This window comes from Squalius cephalus (genome assembly GCF_949319135.1).
Source record: "Squalius cephalus genome assembly, chromosome: 12".
NCBI lineage: Eukaryota > Metazoa > Chordata > Actinopteri > Cypriniformes > Leuciscidae > Squalius > Squalius cephalus.
Window position 1 is genome coordinate 28867753 of NC_137133.1, and position 12576 is coordinate 28880328.

At 40.1% G+C, this 12576-nt stretch overlaps 1 protein-coding gene and 1 long non-coding RNA gene across 4 annotated transcripts in view; one reads left to right on the top strand and one right to left on the bottom strand.

Moving 5' to 3' along the window:
- Positions 1-12576, top strand: part of LOC307168353 — a 46498-nt gene that overhangs the window by 32969 nt on the left and 953 nt on the right. The window contains exon 3 of the long non-coding RNA XR_013822926.1: positions 12362-12549. This is a non-coding gene — a long non-coding RNA (uncharacterized lncRNA). The remainder of the gene's footprint in view (positions 1-12361; positions 12550-12576) is intronic.
- The window catches only part of hivep2a (HIVEP zinc finger 2a), a 70428-nt gene that overhangs the window by 22623 nt on the left and 35229 nt on the right, over positions 1-12576 (bottom strand). The gene's annotated exons all lie outside the window — the stretch shown is intronic.

Consider the following 12576-nt stretch of genomic DNA (forward strand, 5'->3'; position numbering starts at 1 on the left):
GGGTTCACTTCTGGTCAGTGGGTTGGCCATCCAAACATCTGTACTCTGACAGAAGAATTATTTTCACGTGTGTCATGGTGTATGTTTGGTGAACTCAGAACAGTATCAATTAAACAAAAGATCATTTTTATTTTATATAATATGAAACTGTGTACAGAAACCACTATATCACAACTCCAATGTCAAGAACAATTTAAATGCCTTGCAAGAATTTCAAGATAATAAAAGTCACATATAACAGAACCAGCCAGATGCCCCTGTGGAAAATTATGTTAGGTATTCAATGATTTACAAGTTGTCCAGTCTTAAAAGGCGAGAAACTGATTCATTGCTCACAACTATTTTGAAACATCATGAGGCAAATACCTCGAGAGGTTTCCTAGTCAAACAAAACTGCTGAAACAAAAATATTTAAGTTTCATGGTTTGTTGCAATTTAGACGAGCTATAAAGCCCTGATCATCACACAATGTTGATTAGGCAAAGTTCCAGAGGGAGTGCTTTCTCTTCATTGCTTGTTTATCTAAAGAGTCAGTGGAGCCACATGACCAAAAATACACAATGAGCATCTCCTCAATCCAGCAGGTGTAGAAGAGCTGGGCTTTCGCTCTGTAATCAGCGCATTGGGAGACAGGATTTGGGCTGCAACAAATTGGTGCCACATAGTGTTTAATGGGCATTAAATCACAGAGTGCCATGGCCATCCTGCACATGCCACAACAGTCGCCCCCAGAGCGAGCTAATCAGTGTCATCTTCTCCAACCCTTCCCTTCGCAGTTCATCTGACTCTAAGGCCCAGACTGAAAGGGGGAAGTGACATTTACGTCATTCGGGGATGAGTGGACCGGTTACCATCCCTGTTACCCCTTTCACAAGCAGCACACTCTTTTTGGATAAGAGGGGGGCCGTGTCGAAGGAGCCGTGCCAGCGTCAGCGCGAGTCCATCCGCTGCCAAGAGAATCCTCCCCTGAGATTGAAACGGGGAGAGTGTGACATATCGCACAAGCCGAGCACATTACATTGGGTGTGATGGTAACACTGAACCGTAACTAGCACAGCGAGAGAACAGCTAGAGGAACCCGCTAGTAGAACACCCCATCCCGGGATCCACGCTGGCCGAGGGCCGAAGAAGAACCTCTCCTCGAGGACCACACCAAGGTCACTGGGTTCAACTGCCTTTTGCTGTATAAGGCAAGTCCGCCCACTTGTCCTTCTGTTCTTCTCTCTCCTTTCTCTACTAAAGAAAAACAAGAGCAGATTCTCCATGATAGCACCGTGAGTCAAGCTCGCTCTATCTGTTCCAATCTCCGCACTGTTATACAAGTCAAGAAGCTGGCGCTGAGCTGGTGTCTGAGTCAGTCTGTAAAATACATGTACATCCAGGCCCCGTCTGTCCAGTTTCCACTCATTTTCTCTCTAACATGCCTTTTCACCAATTTACTTCAGCTGAGGGGGAGGGCAGTTTGGTGGGGACTTTGACACAGCAATGGCAGCTATTTGGGCTGAAATGAGAGCTTTACGGCTGTGTAATTGATGGGCTTGGGCAGCACAACCGCACAGTGCCATTACCCTGCGAGAGTCATGCACTTCTTTTTTTATAGAAGCCCACCATATATAAACATACCAACTCAAGGTTGAGGTGTCAGGAGACTTGAGGCAGCAATGGCTATTAACACCCAATCAGCATTGGCACCAGTCAAAATAAAAAAAAAACTTTCATTTTGTTGTTTTCACTGAAAATACATCATTCAAGATGGCTGGCTAGAGAGTAATGGGAGAATAAATACTGCACAATCCCTTGCTAAATTATTTGAGGTGATGCAGGGAATTTTTCTTTTTGGATATTAGGTATTGCAGCAGGAAGAGGGTCTTCCTGTAATGGTCTTTGATAGACCTGTAGTGACAAACAAGCTGCTTTCACCAGTATCCTCTAACCAATAACCCATTGCTTTCTCCTAGGGGGGTAAACAGCACTTCCTGTGCAGCAGTCTCGTAACACGGCGCCACTCCTTCCATCCCCGCAAACCTAACTCTGACTTTCGGTCTTGATTTATGATGAAATTTCCTGAAACCTGAAATTCACAACTCAGTGAAGAATGAGTATATAATATTTCCTTCTATACATCAGCATGAACTCAGTCAATGAGGGTGTCCAGAAACATTTCAATACAGCTTTATAGACGAGTTTCCATGAGAAATGAGTTTTGTGTCTCCAAAGCACAACTTTCTGTATTTCTAAAAAGGATCAGTCACTGACAGAACAGGTTTTGAACTTCTATTTTAACCTAACGTTATCCAGAATATATCTAGAAAAAGAAAAAAGCAACAAGAGTGAAATCAGTGTCTCAGTATGTGTAAATAATAATAATAATAATTAAACACAAAGGTTTATGCACAATTCAGAATTGAATTTTGAATGCATTTTAAATTTCAATTAAATTTGTAAATTTCAATTTAATTTGAATTAGGCAGCAAACAGTATGCAGGATTGCAAGTCAGCTTTGAATGTAAGGAAGTAGAATTAAAATGATTAAATAGCAGATTAAAACTAAACCTCAACCTCAGTTAGCCTAGGTTCGTTTATCATTGGTCACAAACTATTCATTAGTCAAACTCTACATCAATATAGAAACGGTTGTTATTAAGTACGTTTCATTCATAATTTTTCCCCTTTTATCTTAAATAAAATGAAGATAGATAGATAGATAGATAGATAGATAGATAGATAGATAGATAGATAGATAGATAGACAGACAGTCTAACAGGAAGTCAATGAGTTTCACACTCAAGGGGAGTTGCTCATAAGACTTTTCCATAACCCCAATGACATTCCCAATGAACAAACCTCAGTGACACAAATAGGTCAAAGGTGACACTAGTTCCTAGTCCAGGAACTAATGCAAGAGTTCTTCTGGCACTCATCACTCATGATCACACTTTTAGCAAGAGACACTTCCAGGAAAAGGAGTATCACAGCTGTTAAAAGTAAGAAAGAGTTGTGGGCCTACTTAACAGCACTTTAGGGAACACAAAGAGTATATTAAACTTCCTGTTGTCTTTCTGAAAAGTGGATCTAGCATTGCTATACCACGAACACAGAGGAAAGCTGTTTCGACGGGGTGAAGTGCTGATTCACCACTGCAGGGATAACAGTGCCGTGGTCATACCAATCTGTGGCCTTTGATATCCACTCTGCTGTGTCTGCATTGAGCTGTTTTTAAACCAACACCAGCGTCAAGGAGGCTGTGCCGCTACTGAAAGCCCTTCGTCAAGACAAAGAGTTTCCTGAGAAGAGCCTATGGTGGTTAACACATAAACGAGTCACTCACACACAGCAAAAGTGAAGCAGACAGTGCAATATGCTGATTCAACCTCGACTGTGCTCCATTTCCAACTACACAGGAGGATTTTACCCATGATCAGAGTGCATCACAAAGCCATTAACGGAGCTGAGAAAGTTTGACATTTTGCGGCTCTCCCCTAAGACCCGATAGAATAATATTATAACTGGAAAGAGAGTGGCCTGCCCTCCAACCACTCCTATAATTAAGAGTGAATACAGGCCACGGGGGACAATCCTGGGGGCCAAGAAAATCAATCAGTCACCCCACAGTGTTTCTCTGGGCTCTGCTGGCTGGCCCACATCATAGAGAAAACGAGCCTGTTTGCTCTGTGGCGCCTGTCCCTTTAACTGTCACTCTGCTGGAGACAGACATGCACGGGAGATAATAACAGCCCCCTCCGCAAGCCTCCTGGTGCATTAATATTGAAGTGCAGGACTGAAGTGGCCCACTACAGTCAAGCCCGGCAGTCAAGGCCACATAATCCAGCGGAAACAGAGAGGGAGGGAGAGCTTTTTAAGCAACTTGAGTCCTAAGGACATGGTTGTGTTTCCAAAAACAGGACCCTGTCTTTATGCTGTGCTTGTGGGAAGAGCTTGTAAAGGAGCTTGTGTCCCACACACACAATAACAGAGCCAGAGTCACACCTCATCACGTTGTTCAGGTGCCAACTTTCCCAGGAATCGCCGTATTTCCATTTCCCACCAAAGGAACACTGTCAGAGTCTCGCTCTACCGACACCAACCGCAAACAATTCTTGATGCTAAGATCTTTATCAGAGTAAGGCCTTTTTCACAAATTGGGCCTATTTGTGTAATGCGATTAAAGCCTTTACTTCCAGGAATCTGACAGAGAGACAAAGCGTCTTTGGTGTCTGGCTCAAGTTCTGAGGGTGGAACTGTCACAGCTGGGTGAGGAAGGAGAGGAAGCCACTGTGGCATCATAATTATGGCATCTTCAGTCAAATAACAGCATCTCCATTTCCTGTACACGGCTGCTCTTTACCCCTGGCTTTGTGCCTTTAACACATCGACTGGCCAATGCAAGATGAATTTTCACTCTTTTTGGTTGTTTATTCCTGTAAATGGAATAAATTTATACAGACTGTCGCCGGAAAATTATTTTAATTGTACAGCTATAATTGCAACCATTCCATCCAGTCCTTTTCAGCATGCAAGAGGTGGCTAAAATAATTATTATTCAACATCTTTTGACAGAGCGGCTGCAACAATGTTTTCAATGCCTCAAAAATGGATATCTATGGAAGCCTATTTTCACCTCAGAGTAAAAAATAAAACAGGCAATTATGAGATAAAATTTAAATAAGAAAAAAAGTCAGATTGCGAGATATAAGAAGAGTCAGACAACAGTATATTAATTCTGTCTTCTTATCTAAATCTGCCTGTCTCTATCCCTGAAAGGGCCTCAAGTGTGTGCTCAGTGGGGACAGATTTTTCCGACATTTCTCAAGTGGCTTTGGACCTCTGAGGAGCTGCTAAAACCAGAGAGAAACAGGAGATATTATATTAATAGAATGAACAAGTGTGACCTGTGATTTTGATGCATTTAATAATACTTTCTGTCCAGTTATGCATTGATGTTCAAGATGATACTGAAGGTTTCATGGTAGCGGAGAAGATTTTAGCACTAAAATTACAATCACAGAAAGTCAGTGAATTTAAAATCTTGGGTGGCATCCCAGGTTGCAACGCTCAGATCCACACAGCGACTACTACTGTTGAGGCCGGAACTGTGTCAGTGACGTCGGAGGAAGTGGTAATGTAAAGGTGTGAACTCAACTCCCACAAGACTGTAGCTACACCACCACAACAGTGCAGGCGACTGACTGACTCGCTCACACACACGTACACATCCGCCCACATGCAAATCTCTAGCTCTCTTTGAGTGAGGAGACAAAGGAAGTGAGGTAAAGAATGGTAAAGAATTATTTTATTGTTTTTGTTTTTAAGTTTGCTCAGACTAGAGGGGCAGGCCCCAGGTTTTCCGGCCATGGAATTGGGGTCTGCCACACACACTTGAGCAGAGAACAAACACTTATTAACAGTTCCAGGCTTGGAAACTCTGGGTACCACTGGAGGAAAAAGAAATAGAGGCCAGAAACAGGCCAGATTTCCCCATACCAAATATTACCCATGGAAAAGATAAGCACTAGCACGCTAACACACATATTTGTGCAAACAAGCGTGAAGCACTTTTTGATGGCATTATTGTTTTTTTCTTTCCCTTGTTGTGAGACTCTTTGAAAAATAATTTTTCCGAGCTTCTTGGAAAGTGGAAAATCAAGCAGCGCTCTTCCGTTTTCCACATCTGTCATAACGTGACAAGTCCTCTCCCTGGGCATGTTCATTTCCAGAGACAGGTCCGTAGTGTAATCTGACCATGAATTTCCATTTCTAAAAGACACAACTACATTACAAAGGCAGCAGAGTGGGGATGGAACCGCTCATTCACAATTTCTCAGCCTCTCCTAGCACTGGGACGAATCCCCTCAATACAAAATTAAGATAATTGTTTTTCCAGTTCCATTGACATGCAGCTGAGCCTTTCCATGTGCCCATGTTTCCCACTCAGCTTGTTCCGTATCATGTTTGTACCATGGCCGCATTCAGCTGAGTCACAGATAGATAGATAGATAGATAGATAGATAGATAGATAGATAGATAGATAGAAATAAATAATTCAGACTACAAACTCTAATTCACAACTCAGGTAAAATGTCATTCCTTTTTGCCCTTTTTCAACTATTTTCAATCCCTAAATATCACAACATGCCTATGTGCCTCATTTGATTAAATTGACTTTTAAACATTTTTTTCAAAACTTTCAAAACAACATTGAGTGTGTGAGTCATTCTAAAAGCAAAGTATTGTCTATCGGCACCTGTCAAAGTGAAAACAACATCCATGTCTAGACACAAATCAAGTGCTCCAGTCTGACTGGCCATTGCTATTTCAACAGGCAATTTCCCCTCTGATTTCGGTCTTAAAAACATGTCTCTCAAACAACCTGAACATTCACATCACCTGACAGACACAAAACTCTTTTTTCAGTTCTCTGCGTGCAGGAAAGTGTAACTGTGGATGAGAGGAAAGTTCAGTTGATGTCATATGTTGGCTCTCAAGGGGAAAGCCTTGTCTTAAAGGATCAGATCCAGACAATGAAGCACTTTCGTCCTCAGAGATCTGAGGTAAGTGTGGAGCAAATACAATTCAGTGCAAAAAAGGACGAAAAGAGGAACGAGCCTCCAAAATCCCGAGATGTGAGTCTGTTATGTAAAACCCAGGGTTCCCTCTTTTGTGTCTCTGACAATGCAGAGCTCCTCACAGATGGAGGGGACGAGGTGTCACTGAGGTCCACTGCCTAACTCTGTTGAGAACCTCGCTATGAACTCTGGCAATGTGTGTATGTGCCTTGCATAACAGATGCTGCGCTGTCTCGCTGGGGCGGAGGGGTATACAAACTGTGCTGTGCGAGTGTGTTTGTGTGTGTGTGTCAGAGGGGTGGAGGGGTACACTAGCTTCTCTGTTAAGCGTCTGAGGTCACTGCTGGCCCCCATCGCAAACAAGTCCTCATCATCTGGCCTCGAGCAGGAACACACACATGAGGCCTCTTGAATGTTTAAGTGTGTACGTATGCTGTTTGTGTATGTCTCTTAAGGGTGTGTACGCAGCCCAGGAGAGCTTGTTTGCACACGTGTATTTACATTTATCCCTGGAGACACATCAGACTAGGGGTAAGAGAAGTAAATAAACACATAAACAAACCGCATATGCAAATCACGGTTGTTGTTGTTATTTTTATTTATTTTTTTAAATGAAACAAAAACCAATACGCTGTCTCACAGCTGAGATCTTCCTGCCCCACGGAATACATTTACATGTGCAGTTATAATCGAGTTAGTCTTTATCAACGTTGAGACCAAATGTCATCCAATTAACAAGTATGTTGCTGGATGAAGCCGAGCTACAGTCATATTATCTAGGTCTGTAAGTTCGACAAATGATGAGTCTGACTTAAATCGAACTTTTGAAGTGCATGTAATTAAGATTCTATTCTATTTAGTCTAAATAAATTAAAAATGAAACAATTAAAATCCATAATTTGAAATGCTACAAGTCATTTAGGCATCACAACATTAAAATGTACAGTACAATACAAAGAGTATATTAATTTCGAGATTTGCTAAAGATTACAGTGATATTAAATTCTTTAAAAAAATAATCATATAGTTTTTATATTATATTAAATTATATAGTTTTTTTTAAGATTAAATTTAAGTGAGAGGTAGATGATGGTAAAGGTAATCTAAATGTAAAAATAGTTGAAATAAACATGCACAATTCAATATTCAATGTCGATCCATACTAATAAATTAAATATACATCTAATATGTATCATGTGTATCACTGAACGTAATGCCACTAGTCCAAGTCTGTCTAGCATCTCTTTTGGGTTCACAGTTTCACTAAACTGTTGTCAGCAAGTAGTCTGTAATATTTGCGACCCAGGAACCAAAAACTGCTTAAGTCGTCTAACAATAGTTCTGAGGTAAATATAGAATGGAACATTTAAATAATGTAATCTGTCACATTTCCGAAAACTGTAAACAGCTAAAACTTCCATGTCAGTGCAGCACCTGCTTGAGATGCAGGTTTAGATTAATGTAGAAAGGACACCCAAATACTACGTAATCTATGATGCTTTACGAAAATGAACTAAACCTGCCACGTCACAGCTGCACCTGATTAACACGTGTTGCTATAATCTAAAAGTAGTTCTGAGGTAAATTTAGAACAGAACACCCAAATAATACCAAAAATGGATTGTAACACTTCAAGCAAAACACGGCTGATCCCATTTTAACCCCGATTAGCCGTTCATGTACCCTCTATTGTGGAGTAGTGAAATGCGACTACGTCAAATCTGTTCAAGAATCTCACACGTAGCTGTAGACGTCACACATTCCAACACAACAAGTGTTTAATAAAATAAATCCCAGATACCATTGTTACAGTGTAAATTCGAATTCCAGGCACGATCATTTATTTTGCTGAATAAGCCCGATTCAATATCCACTGCACTGTATGTGAACTTTATTTATATATCTAGCACAGCTAACACAGGCATATGACTTCTAGAAGGTAAGAGCAGGTATTCCTACATAGCATTATGAATTGTGCTGTCTGTATTGCATCTACAGAATGATTTTTTGGTCTCATTCTTGTCAAAATATGTTCTGACAACCATAAATCCACCCATTTCAAGCACTAACAAGAATAAAATAACATAACATTCAAACTGAAGTCTGGCTTAGAACTCTTTTGTCCACCCTGCATATTATACAACCAGTCCTATTCCATGAAACATTAGAAATCTATCAACATTTCCTTTTCAATTTTCCGTCGCTAAAAACACTTAACTGGTATTTAATTACTTTTGGATCAACAAACGCTGAGCGAATGACTGCATGACCTGCCAGCTCATGAGGTCACAGTATACTGCACGCACAAAAACATGCACGCATGCAACTATATACACATATTATGTGGTGTTGCTTTGCATGCTGATGACTGGAGAAGTGGGGAAAAGGAGCATACCAGATTTTTATACCACTATTAAACGAGCTATGAAGGGGCCACCCTAAGTTGTCCTGGAAAGAGGCCCCCCAGTCAGGAATGTAGCGGTCGTGCCGCCCAGCGCATCTGTACCACCTCAACGGTGGAATTTCCAACGTTCTTATAAAACTGATAATGGGATGTGTACGCAGCAGGAGTGGAAAATCAGAGGTGCGTTACAAGGTTTTACACATTCCTCCCTCTCCATGGGCCAGACATGTGTGCCCTGCATATGCTGGAGTCTGAGTGTTTGAGGATCTCTCGGTGTGTTTATGTCTACCTGATGACGGGATATCCCCACAGGCATCCGCTGGTGTTGTTTAACACCGACAGAGTTTCTGCATATACACTGCAAAACCTATAATGGACATGGAACGCTATAGGGCATTTTTATTAGTGAACATGCAGACCGAATCAAGTCTAGACCATTTAAAGATATACACACTACCATTCAAAAGTTTGGGGACGGTAAGATTTTCAAAAAGAACATTTTGAATGAAGCCTCTTTATGCTCACCAAGGCTACAATTTTTTTATTTTTTTTATTTTTTTTTTTTTTATCTATTTTAAAATGTTATTTATTTCTGTGATGGCAAAGCTGAATTTTCAGCATTATTACTCCAGTCTTGATCCTTCAGAAATAATTCTAATGTGCTTATTAGATGCAAAATAATCTTTTTTATTATTATTATTATCAATTTTGAAAATATTTTTGTGGAAGCCGTGATGATTCTTTTTGCAGGACTCTTTGATGAACAGAAACACATTTATTGACATCGTTTATTTTATATTTTAATATATTTTAAAATGTGATTTATTCCAGTGATGTCAACGCAGAATTTTCTACAGAAATCATTCTAATATGCTGCTTAATATTTTTGTGGAAACCGTGAAAACATTTTTTTTTTTCAGGATTCTTTGACGAATAGAAAGTTCTAAAAAAAAAAAAGTATTTATTTGAAATGGAAACCTTTTGTAACATAAATGTCTTAATTGTCACATTCTATCTATTTAATGCATCCTTGCTGAAAGTGTTAATTTCTTAAAAAAAAAAAATGATATACAGTATATCTTACTGACCTCAAGCTTTTGAAGGGCAGTGTATATCAAACTTACCCAACAATGGCACAAATGGCAGCTGAGGTTTCATTCTTTAAGGCCACATCCTGACTGATGCAACCAATGACTGGCTCCACCAAACTGCTATATTAATACAGTCCAATAGTAAAGCCAAAAACTGACACCCATTTTCTCCAAGGATGCACATTTTTACTTCCAACCCGGTCAGCTTCAGCCATCATGACAAATGCAGACAGAAACCAAATAAAGATCTAATTCATTCCATTGGTGAATGGCTTCCTGCTCAGCTTTTGTTTGGTGTGACTGTACGCAGATGGACAAGTGGAAGTCTCCTCTCCTCGGTATCACAGAGCGGTCTCACTTAACTGGCAATGAGAGACAAACAACTTGAACCACACTCTGCACAGTGGGCATGTTGGGATCGGCTCTCTCTGTTACAATGTTTCAGCAAAGTAATTTTTTTCTGAAATAACAATTTAAGTAAATTTTTATTTTATGAAGTGAGTATTGTATATTTTATTAATTACTGTTTACTTCAACAAAACCACCATTCAAAAGTTTGGGGTTAGTAAGGTTTTTCACTTATCAAAAGTGACAGTAAAGACACGTACAGTTACAAAAAAACTATTTTGAATGAAATGCTTTTCTTTTGAAATCTCCATTATGATTTCCACAAAAATATTTAGCAGTACAACAGTTTTCAACATTTACAATAATAAGAAAAAATGTTTCACCAAATCAGCATATTAGAATGATCATGTGACACTGAGAAATGGCTGTAAATTCTGCTATGAAAACAAATCTAGTTGATGCTGAAGTGAACACTGATACAAAAAAAATATCAATCAATCACTTCAGTGCTCACCAAGAACAGGGGTCAAAAGACAGGGATGTTAAACCGTAAACGGTCATTCTATAACGTTTCATGCCCACAGCAGTATGTGGCCTGATCTGTGTCGCACTGTAATGAGGGCTGTAATGCTTGCGGCAGTTTTTCTATTTCCTACCCTGTGTCCTCCCACTTACTTACACACTCCTGTCTCTCCATCTCCACACACATAACATGTACCCCACGGCAGCATTAACAAACTCCTGTGGTTTTTAAATAGAGCAGCACAATCTCAGTCACAGCAACCCACGGCTGCTGCCTCTCCATCTGCCTGCAGATTTTTTTCCTGCTTCCTTCCATTTCTTTTCTGTCTATTCTTCCCTCTGACTCAATTCATGGCTCCTTCCATTCACAGGCTAAAAATATAAGTGAGGCCCTCACCTTGCCTCGGTGTCAGCACGTCAGAGCGTCAGTAGGCTGAATAAACGTCAGCTGCTCTCTTCTCTTTAGTGGTTGAGAATTCTGGTGGGTTCCATTAGAATAACCTCTCTCTTTCTCCATTATTCTGATTCTACTCTGTTCTGAAAACTCTGTATGATTCCCATAGGATGTGTCACACACTGTCTCCCTAGGGCACAGGGATTTTGCATATCTTAGTCTGACAGATAAAGACAGATGATGCATTACCAACATCCTCCTCTTACATCATTCTTTTACCATTTTTAATGTTTAAAATCTGTGTTGCAGCATTAAAAAATTGGTGACGTGGTTTTCATGCACACACATGTTCCACACATATTTAGCTGTGGTGCTCACGTGCGAAATAATGGTTCGAATTTCGTCTATGCCCAGTTTCCGTAGTGATTCAGGATAAGACAAAAACACAGTTTGGAAGATGGATTCATGATGTACTCATTCATAATATACATTTTAAACAACAACAAAAATGACATAGAGTACCTTTCAAATATAAATAAATACTAAGATATTATAGTAATGATAATAAAACAGCACTGGTTGAAATACCAGCTACTAAAATACAACATATGCTTGCCCTCCAAAAAAAGGATTTGTTGAAACGATTGCCTATAAAATCTTGCGTCCAGCCTGGAGTGACTCATATGCTGGATGATATGTTTTATAGGTCCACCAGCCTGGTGTGTAAAGGCAGATTTTTTCTAACATTAATAATGGAGGCCACAGACTCTCAGAGAGCAAAGGGAGTCTGGGTGAGAAAAAGAAAAGGGGGAATAAAAACTATGATCTGTCAGACAAGGCTGTTTGAATTAAGAAAAGATAAAAAAAAGACCCCTAATTTCAAACTTTTACCGTTAAACCATGCCATAAAGGTGGGTTCAGGCAAGGTTGTCTGATAAATTTATGCCTGTGCAATAAAAGTCATTGAATAAATGCTATCAAACCTGTACCTGGGAAAGATCTGAACTGTAAATTGCTTTTATGTGAATCTCGATTTTAGGTAACTGATTTTCCGACGTGAAAGCTGCCAGGAATGTGTGGTTGATTCAGGCCAGTTGGGACAGGTGGTCTCACCTGTGATTCCATGGAATAAACCCACCATTTTCCTGGCTGTTCTCAAGCATCTCTCTCAACTCTGTATCTCCGCTCAAATTCATCAACCCTGCAAGCCGCCTCACCTAAGCAAAGGTAAAGTGTCTTTGTGCGAGAGTCTCA